Source organism: Musca autumnalis, unplaced genomic scaffold (assembly GCF_047663935.1).
Source record: "Musca autumnalis isolate F117 unplaced genomic scaffold, ASM4766393v1 scaffold_2, whole genome shotgun sequence".
NCBI classification, from domain to species: domain Eukaryota; kingdom Metazoa; phylum Arthropoda; class Insecta; order Diptera; family Muscidae; genus Musca; species Musca autumnalis.
Genome location: NW_027411755.1, coordinates 126,997,596 through 127,013,078, shown reverse-complemented (window position 1 = coordinate 127,013,078; position 15,483 = coordinate 126,997,596).

Here is a 15,483-nt window from a genome sequence, read left to right as displayed (position 1 = left end):
CGATCTATGATCTATGTCTAGTAGAAATATTACGATGTGCAAAGTATGGACTAAATCGGTTGGTCCCTTCGAGAGTTATCGTACGCATAATTTTTGCGAAAATTTTTGAACTTTTGTGAGGGAGGTATCCGAGGGAGTAGACCGATATGGTCCATCTTCGAACTTAAACTAAGTTTGTACAAAATATTACGAAAGCGTAATTTTAAACCAAATCGGCTAATCCGTTCGAGAGTTATCGTGCGCACCAGCCAGACAGACAGACGGACGGATTCCGAATTTTCTGAAACAGATTTCGTACAACATACTTGGGGTCTACAACCATTATTTTGATGAGGCACATTTTGCCCCTATGAAAGTGTATATACCCTTGTTAGCATAAATACTGAGGGTATAAAAAGCTAATGAAGTTAGAGTAGGTTTGGTAGGGAGGTTGAAAAGTTGAAGCCAGTCGTGCGGAGCTGTACCGAATACTGGGCAGACGTTTTGCACAGTGTCATCATCCCATGTCCTTTATGAATTGGGGCTTCTCATATTGGTTAAAAGTAGCGATGTAGGGTGCAGAAAATAAAAAAATGGACTTGAAAGAAACTATGAAACATTCGCACAGTATTGAACTAGAGTGTTGACTGTATTTAACGGTATATATAATAATTGGACAGGGAACGGAATAACGGTCAATTTAAAATAGTTTTTACCATGTTAACGATGATATTGGTTAGCTGCAAAATTGCTATAGACGTGCGTATTCTGTGAATATATTAGGTCTGTCTGGTTACTTAAGAATTGTCCAGCAAGCACTTTCTCAGAGAGTAAGGAGTTTTTATTATCTTTTGTAAGAAAATTATAAAAAGTAAACAGACACCGTGGTGCAATGGTATGCACACCCGCCTTGCACGCTGAAGGTCGTGGGTTCGATTCCCCGGCCAAGCAACATCAAACAATTTCCAACGGTGGCAAAATACCCCTCAGTAATGTTGGCGACATTTCCTGAGTATTTCAGCCATGTAAAACTTCTCTACAAGTGGTGTCTTAAGACACGCCGTTCGGACTCGGCGATAAATAGTAGGTCCCATATCATTGAGTTAATATGAATCGGGGTGCACTCCTTGATATGAGAGAAGTCTCCCTTGTCCCATTTGGGATGTTTGTGGAACAATTATATATTATAACTAGACATCGGATTTTGCATATTTGCATATTTTTTAATAATAGAGATACGAAGATTCTGATTGGACCAAAATTCGTTTCAAAGAAATCTAAATTCAATGGCAGGGTCATATTTTGTATTTATTTTGCATATTTTGCATATGCACAAAATATGCAAAATATGCAAAATATGCAAAAAATATGCAGAATATGCAAAAAATATGCAAAAAATATGCAGAATATGCAAAAAAATATGCAAAATATGCAAACAGTTTTTGGCCGAAAATCGTCATAAAAGTCGTAAAATTGACAATTAAAGTTGGGAAAAATCATCAAAGTGTCCTAAATTAAAATTGTTGGCCGTTTAACGTCGCTTTTTTAGCAGATTATTATGCTATTGAGACCCCTTACCACAGTGTGGATATAAAAATATGGTTATATGCATATTGTAATACCATTTTTTATTATTAACCTATAAAAATATAAAATTTGTTAAATTGTCAAATATTTTATTCAAAATTCAATATTTTCTTTGTCTTAATTTGTTGCATTAGTCTGGTTTTAACTCAAAGGGAAAACATCAATGTCGGATTTTTTATGCGGCACTCCCTTAAAGTGTTTAGTTTGGTTAGATTTTAAGATTGTTAAAGTTTGAGCATAATTGGAATATGTTAACACATGCCACTGGGTCCTCGTAGTTATGAAAATCTCGACTTTTTGGCTATTTGACGATTTCAGCTACCCATATCTATAAAACGGTTAAAACTATTTGCCCGTGTTATGCATTAAATTAAATGCCATACTATTCTTAATATTTCTTGCCGAACAACAAAATACGTAAGTAGTACTGAATTCAAGATAATAAAGCCAATGTCCCGAAAACGCCTTAGGGTGAAAATGGAGTCTATTGTGAAAAAACCATTTTTACAGTGTTTAATTTAACTTGCTTTTGTGTCTGTTTAGTTCAAATTTAGTAACTTATTTTCCACACAGTTGTAGTTGACCAATCGAACTAAAACTTTGCACACTTTTCAGACTTGGATAACAATACATGAATATGAAACCAAAACCAATATGGGTCCATTTTTTCTTAGAGCCCCCATATAGCGGTACCACCCGATTTAAAGTATTTTAAGGATTCTGTTTAAATTTTTAGGCCGAATTGGCTATAACTTGGCATTTGGGGTTCCCAATGGTACAGAAACATCCTCACTTAAAATGTTGGACTTAGGTCAAGGTTTTGGTATAGCCCCTATATAACGGTACAACACGATTTCAGGTATTTTAAAGTTTTTATCTAAATTTTCGGCCTAAATTGGCTATAATTTTGTTATGAGGATCCCAGTGGTCAAAAAAAAATAATACTGAAAAGTTAAAAATAAAAAATAGTTAAAAAAATAAGTTACAGTGTTTTATTTACAAATGCACTTAAAACTAGAAAATAATTTTTAATGATGAAGTCTCTCAAATAAAACGCTTGCATTTGAATTAAAAATGTTGGCAATATTAAACGGACACCAGCGCAAAAACATGGCCATAGTAGCCAATGCTATCTCTTATTAACATTGTATTTACTACATGTTAATACAATAAATAAATAAATAAAAATAAATTATGTTCTAGTTTTAAGTGCTTTTATAAATAAAACATTGTAACTTAATTTTTTAAATTATTTTTTATTTCTTCCCATATTATCAATTTTTGGGAATGAAAACAAATGTCTTTTACATTTTGTTCATATTTAAATTTATTCAAGGGGCTGACATAATGTGATTTTGGAGACATCTGGGTAAAGATGACTACTTGGTGATAAACTCGACTCCTTGCTCTGCTATGTCATTCACAACTTTCAAGTTGTTTAATATCCTTTACCCTTCCCGGTAATTGATGTTCTGCGGTCAAGTTACAGGATCTTTTTAAAGAAATTCGGAGTTAATGCTTAATCTCTTGAACAACAAGTAAGTATACCCTGTAATTACGCCTGGTAGACTTTTTCTGGAAATTTGGGAAGTTGTTCTTCTGTTATACCCCGGTTACACTTAGCCGGATTACCCCAGTGGTTTTGGATTTCAAATGTCAATTCCATAGCGCAAAAACAAACAAAACAAACATTGTTCCACAACATCCCATACGGGGCAAGGGAGACTTCTCTCATATCAATGAGTGCACCCCGATTCATATTTAGCTCAATGATATGGGACCTACTGTTTATCGCCGAGTCCGAACGGCGTGTCTTAAGACACCACTTGTGGAGAAGTTTTTCAAGGCTGAAATATTCAGGAAATGTCGCCAACATTACTGAGGGGTATTTTGCCACCGTTGAAAAATGTTTGATGTTCCCTGGCCGGGGAATCGAACCCCCGACCTTCTGCGTGCAAGGCGGGCGTGCATACCATTGCACCACGGTGGCACCCATAGCGCAAACGTCAAATAAATCCTCTCGAAGTGGGTTAACCCGGCAAAAACTCTAATGTAACCGTACTATTAGTTTGGTTTTTTCCATCTTCTTCTGCTTGCTTTGTTAAGATTTTTCTCGCATTTGGCTCTGGTGGTTTGAACTATCAGATAAGGCCAACAAGTTCAGGACTAAGATACCACAGATAATACATATATCATTTTGTTATTTCCTTTATCTGATATTTATTTCGTATTTCAATAAATCTTCAATGCGGTTTAGGTCTTTTTTTGGACCTAAAAAATATTTCTGAATTTTATCACTATTTGTTGTATTAAACTCAATCTACTGTCTCTAATGCTTTTCCACCTATTGATTATGTTTACCCAATCCATCCAATATTACCCCTACATAACCATTATCTTGTTCATTATACGTTTTGTAAAATCAATAACCCACACTTTCATTTATAACACTCAGTTGTTGTCGTTTGATACAAAATAAATAAACAAAATAAGAAACGTTCTGGGCGTGTTAAACCAGGCTCGAAAGATGAAAACACAAAGTGCTTCTACGACCTCTTGTTCTTGGGAAGTCAGCTGGGAAGTAGTTTTAAAACATTCTCGCCTACATCGAACTTGGATTTGTCAATCGCAGACTATTCTTATAGAAATCGCGTGAATATGTTTGGTTGATGTCCGGATGTGCTGCCAAACTTGCAGTCAAAAAGCCCTCTCAACAATACTTCTTATAAATCTGTACGCAGGTACAGAAGCTAAGTCTTGCTTCTCCCCTGAGCTACTGTCAGTTTCAGGAACGCCCAGGAGTTGTTCTTTACCCCCATGCCAGATGATACCGGAACAGCAACACGTTCTTTCTGCACTGTTTTGGGAATACCTGGTAATAGTTTTCCATGCTAGTGCACGCATATACCCTTGTTTTGGGGTATCTTCCTTGAAGTTGTTGCTAGTATTTTTCACTGTTTATTCTCCGGAATAAACGGATAAAGCTTCTAAAGATCATATATTTGTTGGGGTCCTCTCCGAGAGCTTCTACTGTAGATAAAATGATACGACTAACGTTCCTATAGGACACTTTACAAGGATCCAGCAGCAATGACAATTTCATAGTTAGGAGTTTTTGTTGAAGCTGCGTTTGATTATTTTCGGGACAGATGGTTCTTCAGATTCTACGAAGCGTTTAGCATCAAAAGAAGACCTAGACCTCATTGAAAATCTATTGAAATACGAGAACATAGACAGAAAAAGGAAATAAAAAAATGATAAATCACCTGTGGTATCTTAGTCCTGAACTTATTGACTTGGCATTGTTTGATCTGACAGAGCAAAACACCGTAAAGAGTCAAATGGCGACAAAAATCTTAACAAAGCGAAGATGGAAACTTCTCCGGAAATATTCGACCCAAACTTACAAAAGAACAACTGTTCGAAATTCATAAAAAAGTCAAATTAACTCCGAGTCGAGCTCACCACAGATTACAACCAATCTAAAAAATCTATCTAAAATCTAATCTAAGTAAACAGTTTAGGCGGCACAAAAATCCGACATCGATTTCTTCCCTTTGAGTTAAAACCAGCCTAAAGCTACAAACTAAGACAAAGAAAATATTAAATTTACATAAAATGATTGATATTTTATCAAATTTTATATTTTTGCATAGTTTAACAATAAAAATAGTATTACAATACCATATACCCTACACCACACCGTCGTAAGAGGTATCAATAACACAATAATCTGCTCAAAAATTGACGTTAAATGACCAACAGTCTTAATTTAGGAGACTTTAAAGTTTTTTTGATGACTTTTTCCAACTTTAATTGTAAATTTTACGACTTTTTTGACGATTTTCGACCAAAAACTGTTTGCATATTTTGCATATTTTTTGCACATTCTGCATATTTTGCATATTTTTTGCATATTTTGCATATTTTGCATATTTTTTGCATATTTTGCATATTTTTTTTGCATATTTTGCATATTTTTTGGCATATTTTTTGCATATATTTTGCATATTTTTTGCATATTTTTGATATGACCCCAAATATCGAAAAGTTGACCCTCAAAACGCCTAGATCCAAAATTTGAGTCCAATCGGATGAGAAATAAAAAACATGCAAAAATCCGATGTCTAATTATAACAGACACCTCCCCAGCAAAAACCAGCATGCAATCAGCTGACTTGCCAAAACACAACAATTTGTCCGCCAATGGAGGAACCAAAGGAAGCAAAAATGTTGTATTTTATTAAAAATAAAAAAAAGAAAATGACCCAAAAAAGGATTTTTCCCACATTGCAACTTTGTTCTCCAAAACAGCAATACAATTAGGTCTGCTATTTCCACAATAAAAGTGTTTTTAATTTTCACAAACATAAGTCTACGAAAAATTAAAAACAGATGTTTGATTGTTTTCAAGAAGAAGAAGAGTTGCTAGTGCTTGCTAGAAGAAATTTGTCCAGCAAAAATTTGCAAACTCTCAACGAAAGAACTGTCAAAATGTCTCTCTCGAATCGCTCTCTTTTTGTGTTGGCATATTTTTTGTGTTAACTTTTTGTGTTAACGACTTCCAGCAACAATTGGTACAAATTGTTACAAATTTTAGGGTAACTAGACAGACTTATTATTGTGGAATCTTTTATATGTTTAATATGTCGTAATGGTATTTAATTTAATGCAATAGTTTTATAATTCATGAGTTATTTTAATTTATATGTTTCGTGCTAAATAAATGTAAGGTCCATTTTTTTATTCCCTCCACCATAATATAGAGGGTATAATTAAATTTGTCATTCCGTTTGTAACACATCAAAATATTCATCGGAGACCCTATAAAGTATATATATTCTTGATCAGGGTAAAATTCTAAGTCGATATAACCATGTCCGTCTGTCGTCCGTCTGTTGAAATGAAGATACAGCTCACAATTTTTAAGATAGAGCTTTGTAATTTGGTATCGAAGTTTCTATTACTCCTAGGATGTTTGGTATTGCAATTGGGCTATATCGGTCCATGTTTTCATATAGCCCCCATAGAACGGTACCACCCGATTTTCGGTATTTTGAAGGTTGTGGCCTCAATAGTCTTTAGAAGTGGCTAAATTTGGTATTTAGTCTTCGTTGGGGGTATAAAACTTTCCCCAAGAAATTTCTTGGTACAGGTCCCCGCCTTAATACAGCCCCCTAGAACCGTACCACCCGATCTTCGGTATTTTGAAGGTTTTAGCTTCGTTATCACACCGAAATGGCTAAAATTTGGTACTTAGCCTTCGTCGGGGGTAAAAAATTTCCCCCCAGATTTTTTTTGGTATTGGTTCACGCCTTTATATATCCCGCAAAGAACGGTACCTCCCGATTTCCGGTATTTTGAAAGTTGTGGCCTCAATATTCCTCCAAAATTGCTGAAATTTGGTATTTAGTCCTCATTTGAGGTATAAAACTTTCCGTATGAAATTTGTCGTGTAGCACCCATAGAACGGTACCTCCCGATTTTTGGTATTTTGAAGGTTGTGGCCACAACAACCCACCGAAATGGCTGAGATTTGGTATTTAGTCTACGTTGGAAGTAAAATCCTTTCCAACTAAATTCCGTTGGCATAGGACCACGTTTCGATATAGCCCCCATAGAACGGTACCTGCCGATTTTCGTAATTGTGAAAGATGTGATGTCAATATTCCACCGAAATGACTGAAATTTGGTATTTCGTCTTTCATGGGGTTATAAAATGTTCCAGAAAAGAATTATCAGTATAGATATACGTCTTCCTATATCCCCCATAGAAGCGTACCTCTTGATTTACGGTATTTTGTAGGTTTTAACCACATTATATTACAGAAATATCGGAAATTTGGTATTTAGTCTGCATTGAGTCTAAAAACTTTACGCCAGAATTTTTTCGGTATAGATCGACGTTTTGATATAGCCCACATAGAACGATACCTCCCGAATTTCGGTATTTTAAAGGTTAACGACATTATTTTATCCAAATTGCTGAAATTTTGTATTAAGTCTTCTTCATAAACGAAAGGAAACTAATTGTTCCATATTACTTTAATACACTCATGGTTGAGGGTATAACAAGTTCGGCCCGGTCGAACATAATTTCATCAATTAAAATAAGGGTTTAGTATGGAAATTAGTCGAGTTTAGGTTATTTTTTTAATTTTTTATCTGTCTTGTTTAGAATAACGTCCTATATTTTTAACTGCGACTTTTGTTTTTATAGCAATTTTCAGGAAATATGCCAAGTTGGAGTAGGAAGCTTTTTTTAAGTTTGGTTCAAATAAAACTACGAGAATAGGAAAAATTTTGATAAAACATATCTGATATCACTTGGAATTGATAGTAGCATAACAGATAAGAAAATACACAATGAAAAAGTCCGTCCTATGGTTCCTACGATATGGGTGGAAGTAGGAAAATTAATGCAGTGGTGTGTCTCCAAATACACGTTTTTATACCCTCAGCATCTATACTAACGAGGGTATATAGGTACATACACTTTCATACGGGCAAAATGTGCCTCATCGAAATAATGGTTTTAGACCCCAAGTATGTTAGGACGAAATCGGTTTCAGACAATTGGGAGTTGATTTAGCCATAACCGTCCGTCTCTCTGTCTGACTGCCTGGCTGGATGGAGCACACGAAAACTCTCTAATCGGAATAGTTCAGTTTAGGACCAGCTCATGAATCGCTTTGATTTTTGCTGTAGCAACTGTAACAACGCTGCTCCCCATACGACGGTAAAATATTCATCAGGGGCAAGTCCATACTTCGTGAGAAAATAGCCCGAAAGGTGCAAAAAACTCCTATGACACCGTGTAGTGGTTGTAGCGAAAGTTAACTCTCGAACGAATATGTCGATTCGGTCGAAAATTTGGCATTCGTAATATTTTGTCGAAACCACTACTTCAGGTACCTCTTCCAAAAAATTGTGCACACAATAACTCTTGAAGGGAGTGACCGATTTGGTTAACACTTAACACATCCTAATATATCTAAGATAAGTTCACTTTAAGACCTTCTCTCGAATCACCTTGATTTTTGTTGAAGCAACTTGCATTTGCTGCCTCCATTACGGCGGTAAAAGTTTTTTTTCAGGGACAAGTCCATACTTTTTGAGAAAACCGCCTGAAAGATGCAAAAAATGTAGTGGTTGGAGAGCACGATAACTCCCGAACTGATCAACCGATTTGGTTCAAAATTTGTCCTTTGTCATATTTTGTCTAAACTTAGTATGAGTTCGATGATGAAAAATACCGGTCCACAACTAACGGTACTTCACCCCAATATTTAAAAAATGTCACTAAAATTGTAGTCACGATATCTCTTAAACGGGGCAACCAATTTCGTCCAAACTTTGGATCTCTTAATATTTTGTCCAAATTTAGTTTAACTTATAAAATGACCCATATCGGTTCTCTACTTAGGGTACCTCCCCTACAAAAATTCAAAGTTTCAATTAACATAGGCTGAGGGTATATCTCTGTCGGCAAAGCCGACTGATACTTTCTTACTTGTTATTACTGTGTGATGGGTGATTTCGAACTCTTACTATACCGTCCACTGTTTTTTGCTGCAACCGTGGTCGGGTCTTTAGGCCCCAAAGAAGTACCTAGGTTGAAAATTAATCCGTAAATTTTTAAACCGATACATGCTTGATTTTTGCATAGGGGAGGTACCCCTTGCCCTCTGGAAATTCAAGAAAATATGCCATCATTTCACATTCCCTGAAAATTTGGGGGAAATCGGTTCAGTAGTTTTGTAGATGTTACATATTTTAAGAAGTTTGCGTGTTCGAGTCTTTGGGTCTTAAAAAGTAAGGTCGGAGACACAACCACAATTGTCTCGCCAATTAATTTTCAGACCGATACATTCGTAATTATTGTAAATATAGCATTTTTAAAAAATAGATTATAGGGGAAGTATCCCGCCCCTACCGAAATTCAACTAAATATATAGATGATTTTCATCGGGGGCTATCCCTGTACATTCCCTGACAATTTCTTGAAAATCTGTTCAGTAGTTTTTGTAGAAAAGATTAAAATTGAAAAAAAAAGAATTATCCAAATCGATCCAGCCGTTCTCAACTGATGCCATTACCAACGAACGATGTTTGATTTTTAATTAGAATTGTCAATCTGAAGCTATTTTTATCATAATTATGGGTAAACATACAATAAAACATCGACATTTATTTTCTGCATGCTAGATCTGCATTTTTTCCAACTGTGCGTCTGCACCATCCCAAATATAGTGGAGGTGATGTAGCTCTAAGTCTGTCTCCAGTACTAGAAATGTGACTGCTTCGATGGATTGTAGCCACAAAGCTACTGGAGTTAGTTGAGTAGGTTTGGCAGGACAGTTGAAAAGGTGCAGTGTGTCGTGCGGGCCTGTGTTGCACGGTGGTCACATGTTTTGCACGGTGTTATCGATCCTTCCTCTATAGAAATTTAGATCTCCATCCTAAGAGCTGCGGGCTAGGGACTTGAGGACCTTGTTCCAACTTTTCAGTTTGTTGCAAATAGCTGTGGCGTGGGCGCACGACTTGAACGTAATGTCGAAAGTGACCCTTAAAATTTTGGGGAAGTTTGTAGTCGGAATTCTGCTACCGTCGACCACGACATTCAACTCTCTTCCAAACTTCGCCGTCCATGTGGTCAACAGGGTGGCTGTAGATTTTGTGGCGGAAATCAAGGGGATTTGGACTTCTTGTTCCTGAATTCCACGTACGACTGGAGTACGACATATAATTGACTATACAACGTTTCAAGCTTGACCGGAGGGTTGTCTGCTCAATGTCCTCAAACAGCGGGGAGTGCCTGACTGTATCAAAGGCTTTTGACAAGTCAAGCGCCACCATCACTATTCTATCACACGGCGGTCTCTGGTTGAGTCCTTGACAAATATATATAGAGATGGCGTGTAGCGCTGTTGTCGTGCTGTGCTGGTTAAAGAATCAATGCTGATGATCGGCAACTTGATAGCTATTTCTGATACTGGGGAGGACTAAGGCCTCAAGGGTCTTTGCTACGGCAACAAATGCGAAATTGGCCGGTACGATTCACTTTTGCTGGCATAGGCTAGCTAGCGGCAAGTTGAGAACTTTAGTGAGATACTCCACTCCCGGCTCATCCAGCTGCTTCAGCATTACAATGGAGATTCTATCAGGGCCCATTGCTTTGGATGATTTAGCGTTCCTGATGGCATTCGCACCATCATCCATTGTAAGCTGTGGTGGTTTATCCACGACAGGAAGAGATCTGATGCGACGTAATACTCTCCTCTTCGCCCTGTCACTCTGCGGGTGCTCGACAAACTGTCGATTGAAATAACTTGCGCACCTCTTCGGGTCAGTCAACGTAACGTCGCCGAACGAGACTGAGGTCCTATATTCCCTCCTTCCGGGTTCGAGAGTGACTTAACCGTTGTGTGATACATATGTATGTACATAAATACTCTTAGGGTAAGGTGCGCTTACTGAGAGGAAGTGAGCGTAAATAATGCAATGCACTTGCTCTCAGTAAGCGCACACTGCTGGCCGCTGGAGCAAATATTTGTCTAATGTGACCTTACCTTTAGGCTATAGGAAGAGAGGGGGGAGAGAACAGAAAGAGAATTCTTCGCTCCGAAATCACAGGTCTGATTGCCTATCCACAAATTCCACATGTAATTTTCAGTTGGCATTTGCCAGTAGACCTTATAAAGTTTTTAGATGGAGTATGCCATCGGCGATTTGACAGATTTATTGATTGCTAGATCGATCGACTGAGCCACCCGAGCTTCTTGCTTAACTATTAACAAAAGTAACCTCACCGTTTGGTGCCACCGTGATGCAATGGTATGCACACCCGCCTTGCACGCAGAAGGTCGTGTATGCGATTCCCCGGCTGGGCAAATTTTCAATGGTGGCATAATACCCCTCAGTAATGTTGGCGACATTTCCTGAGTATTTCAGCCATTTAAAACTTCTCTACAAGTGGTGTCTTAGGAAACCCCGTTCGGACTCGGCGATAAACTGTAGGTCCCATATCACTGAGCTAATATGAATCGGGGTGCACTCATTGATATGAGAGAAGTCTCCCTTGTTCCGCCTGGAATGGATGTGGAACAATTATAACCTCGCCGTTAACGAACATGCAAAAGTGTCTCATGCTTTTCTCCAACTAAGGATCCTGTGCATTTATTGCCGGGCCGTTTGAAGGCGTTTAAAGTCAAGTGTTATTTTGTAATGAGTGATGCATACTTTTAGGCGCTTCACTTTAAATAAATTACTGGGAAATTATAAATTCCATTAGGAAAATTATAAGTATCGCATTTGCAATGGAGCTTATCGCAACAGAAATTTATTCTGTGAAAAATTAAATAAAAACAATTTTTTTCATTTTAATAAATACTCTGCCTTATGGCGTTGGGAATTATTGTGAATATAAAGCTGATATTATCCCCCCACACCACCCAGCAGCAGCAGTCTCACATTTAAAATGAAAATAATTTAGTTTTCAGAAATCAAAACAATTTCTCGTTAAGGGAAATGAATGGCGGTGGGGGGAAATGCTGAAAATGAATTATGTTGACATGGCAGAATAATGGATTTTCATTCACATTTTATTTTCTTGGTATTAAAATAAAGTGAGGCAAAAGAACTGCATAGTTGAAACATATGTATGTATGTGTATGAAGGTTTTCGAAGGATGGCTACAATTTATTATTGCATACATATCCCCAAATTGATGTCTATTCATTGGATTTTATCGTAGACATTGGGTGGATGGATTTTTCTATGGATTGCAGCAAATTCCACGAATCAATTTCCAATTTCAATTTATATCCAAATGCAATCAACTGGCAATGGGATTTTAAGTGCATTTCATATTCACTTTGTTAAAAAAAAACATACATACATATGTATGTATCTATGTATGAATGAATTTATTTAATATGTACATAAAGTATTTATTTTAATATGCAACAGAATGCTGTTGGCTTAATATCCTCATACATACATACATATATATGTATGTAAATGACAGTTTAAAATCAAATTCAGTTTCAAGAATATCTGTATGTGTATTTAAAAACAGTGATGAGTGACTCAAAAATTTGTTACATTTAGTGTACTGTTCATGGGTGACGTAGGAGACGTAAAAAACCAAGCAAAGGCCCTGACCGAGTTTAAAATTGCAAAGCCCTGGACTTGTGTTGGTACCACTTCCATCTCAAGTGGACGCTGATCTCCCCTTGGTGTCACCTAGGGAGATGCCTTTAACACTCGTTAAAGGTAGTGAGTTAACATGTTCCTTGCGTTCGCCCATAAGAACGTTATAAACATGGGTTGGGCCTTAGGCTAGTAACCCACCCCTCCAAGGCCAATATTACTACCATGCAGGAAATACGCTGCATTAGGAAAGGCGTCACAACAACACCTAAAGGTGACGCACTGTATTATAGCTGCCATGATATAAAACATGAGGTTGGTTGCGGAATTGTGGTTGGTCGGTGGTTAAAACTTCTGGTCTCAAGCTTCACCCCAGTGAATGAAAGACTTGCCACAATTCGGATGAAAGCAAAATTCATCAACATCAACTGAAGGCAAGAACGAACAGATCAAATATGTATGTATTTTACGAGCACACCCATGACATACAAATTATTCTAGGCGATTTTAATGCAAAAATTGGAAAGGAGAATATCTTTGGCCTAACAATTGGGAAATTCAGTCTCCACAGTGAAACATCTGACAATGAAATGAGGCTGATAGACTTCGCAGAGGCAAAAAACATGAATTTAGCATTACCAGATTTAAGCACCTCGACATTCATGAGGGCACCTGGCTGTCTCTAGACCAGAAAACACGAAATTATATTGATCACATTGTGATGGATGGAAGACATTGATCCAGCGTTTTGAATGTACGATCGTTCCGAGGAGCAAACATGGACTCGGACCAATACTTTGGTTGCAGCAAAGGTGCCTACCCGATTAAACGTAGCAAATAAAGTACGAACAGACAGAACACGAAAGTTGGACATGGGTAAGTTACAATCACAACAGATAGCCACAGCATGTTCCACTCAACTGGCCCAATTGCTTAAATAAAGCACTCCTCGTTCTGATAACATATCAGCACAGTGACAAAGTATTGCCCACTCCATGTCAAACAGCCGCAAAATCCATACTTGGTAAACAGAGACCTCCACCAATGAACCCATGGTAGGACTACTTTATAATCAGTAACAACGCGTAGCGCACGAGAGAGGTATCGGGAGAAAAAAAGAGAGGAGAAACGGTTTTTCCGCAGGAAAAAGAATGAAATTGAAAAGCGGGAGTGTGAGCAAATCGAGGTTTACAGAAGCCAGAATGAAATTCGGAAATTCTATTAAGGAACGAAAGAAACATCAAACCGATGCCTCCTGTAGAGCCCAGCAAGGTAATTTAGTAACAAATACAGTTAGTGCGCTGAGGATATGAAAATAGCACGAGAGAGACATCGGAAGAAAAGGTGAGCGGGAAAACGTATTTTCCGCAAAAAAATTACAGAAATGGGAAAGCGGGAGTGCGAAAAAATCAAGACCTACTGTAGCCATAATGAAGTCCGAAATTTCTACCAAAGAGTGAAACATCAGACCACAAGGTAGTTTGTAACATATACAGATAGTGTGCACAGGATATGGAAAGAGCATTTTTCCAAATCACGAGAAACGATGTATATCGTCCGGCCAAGGTAAAGACAGCAAAAAACCATCTGAAGAATAATAAGGCAACGGGAGCCGAGCTGTTCAAGACCGGAGGCGACACGCTGATAAGGTGTATGCATAAGCTAGTTAGCACCATCCGGCAGGAAGAAAACGTACCCGACGTTTGGAATCTGAGCATCATGTGCCTCGACGACAAGAAAAGAGATAAGACTGTGTGCTCTAATTACAGGGGCATGCGTCCGCTCCCTATTGCTTATAAGATAATGTCAGGGATATTGTGCGAACGACTAAAGTCTATGGTCAACGAAATATTTGGGCCATACCAATGTGGCTTTATGCCTGGCAAATTCACCATCGACCAGATATTTACCCAGCGGAAAATCCTGGAAAAGACCCAAGAGATGTAGATGGACACTTGCCATCTTTTTGTCGATTATAGAGCAACGGTATTCCAAGCCATGTCTGAATTTAGTATCCACGCAATGTTCACTCCAAACAGTTCAGTACCAAAAGAGATTTCAGACAAGGTGACAGCCTTTTGTGTGATCTGTTCAACATCCGGCTGGAAAAGGTTATACGAAATGCAAACGTCAAAAAAATTGCTCTATATACAATAGTTACTGGCTTATGCTGACGATCAGTAAAAGAGTAACTGAAGAAGGTCGAAGCAGAATCTGCTAAAGTGGGTCTGGCAGTATACTGCGACATGGCCAAGCTGATGGTATCGAGACGCAATGCGTCCATAGAACTCGGACCAACTGTGAAATTTGGTTAGTATAATGTTAAGGTAGTTAAAGACTTCGTCTACCTCGACAACGCCATAAACACACAAAACATCAGTTGTGAAAAAAGAAGAAGAATAGTACTGACTAACAGATGATACTTTGACTTAATACGAAAACAACACTTTACAAAACACTTCGAAGTCGTATGAACCATGAGCAGTATCAGTATGTCTTAAGAATGAGCAAAGATGAACCATCTAAAAAGGCGTATAAATACGGTCCGCATGGAGGCACACGCAGAACTGGAAGGCCAAGGCTTCGAAGTGGAAGAAATATAAGTCTTTTCTTAGTTCGGCTCATAGAACAAATGTTCTGTAGATGACCAACTAAGTAATGCTGAAACAGCTGGATGAGCTGTGAGCTGAGTATATGACGAAAGTTCTCAACCTCTCGCTAGCCACACATATCGTGCCCGAGGTCAGGAAAATGGACGGGGTG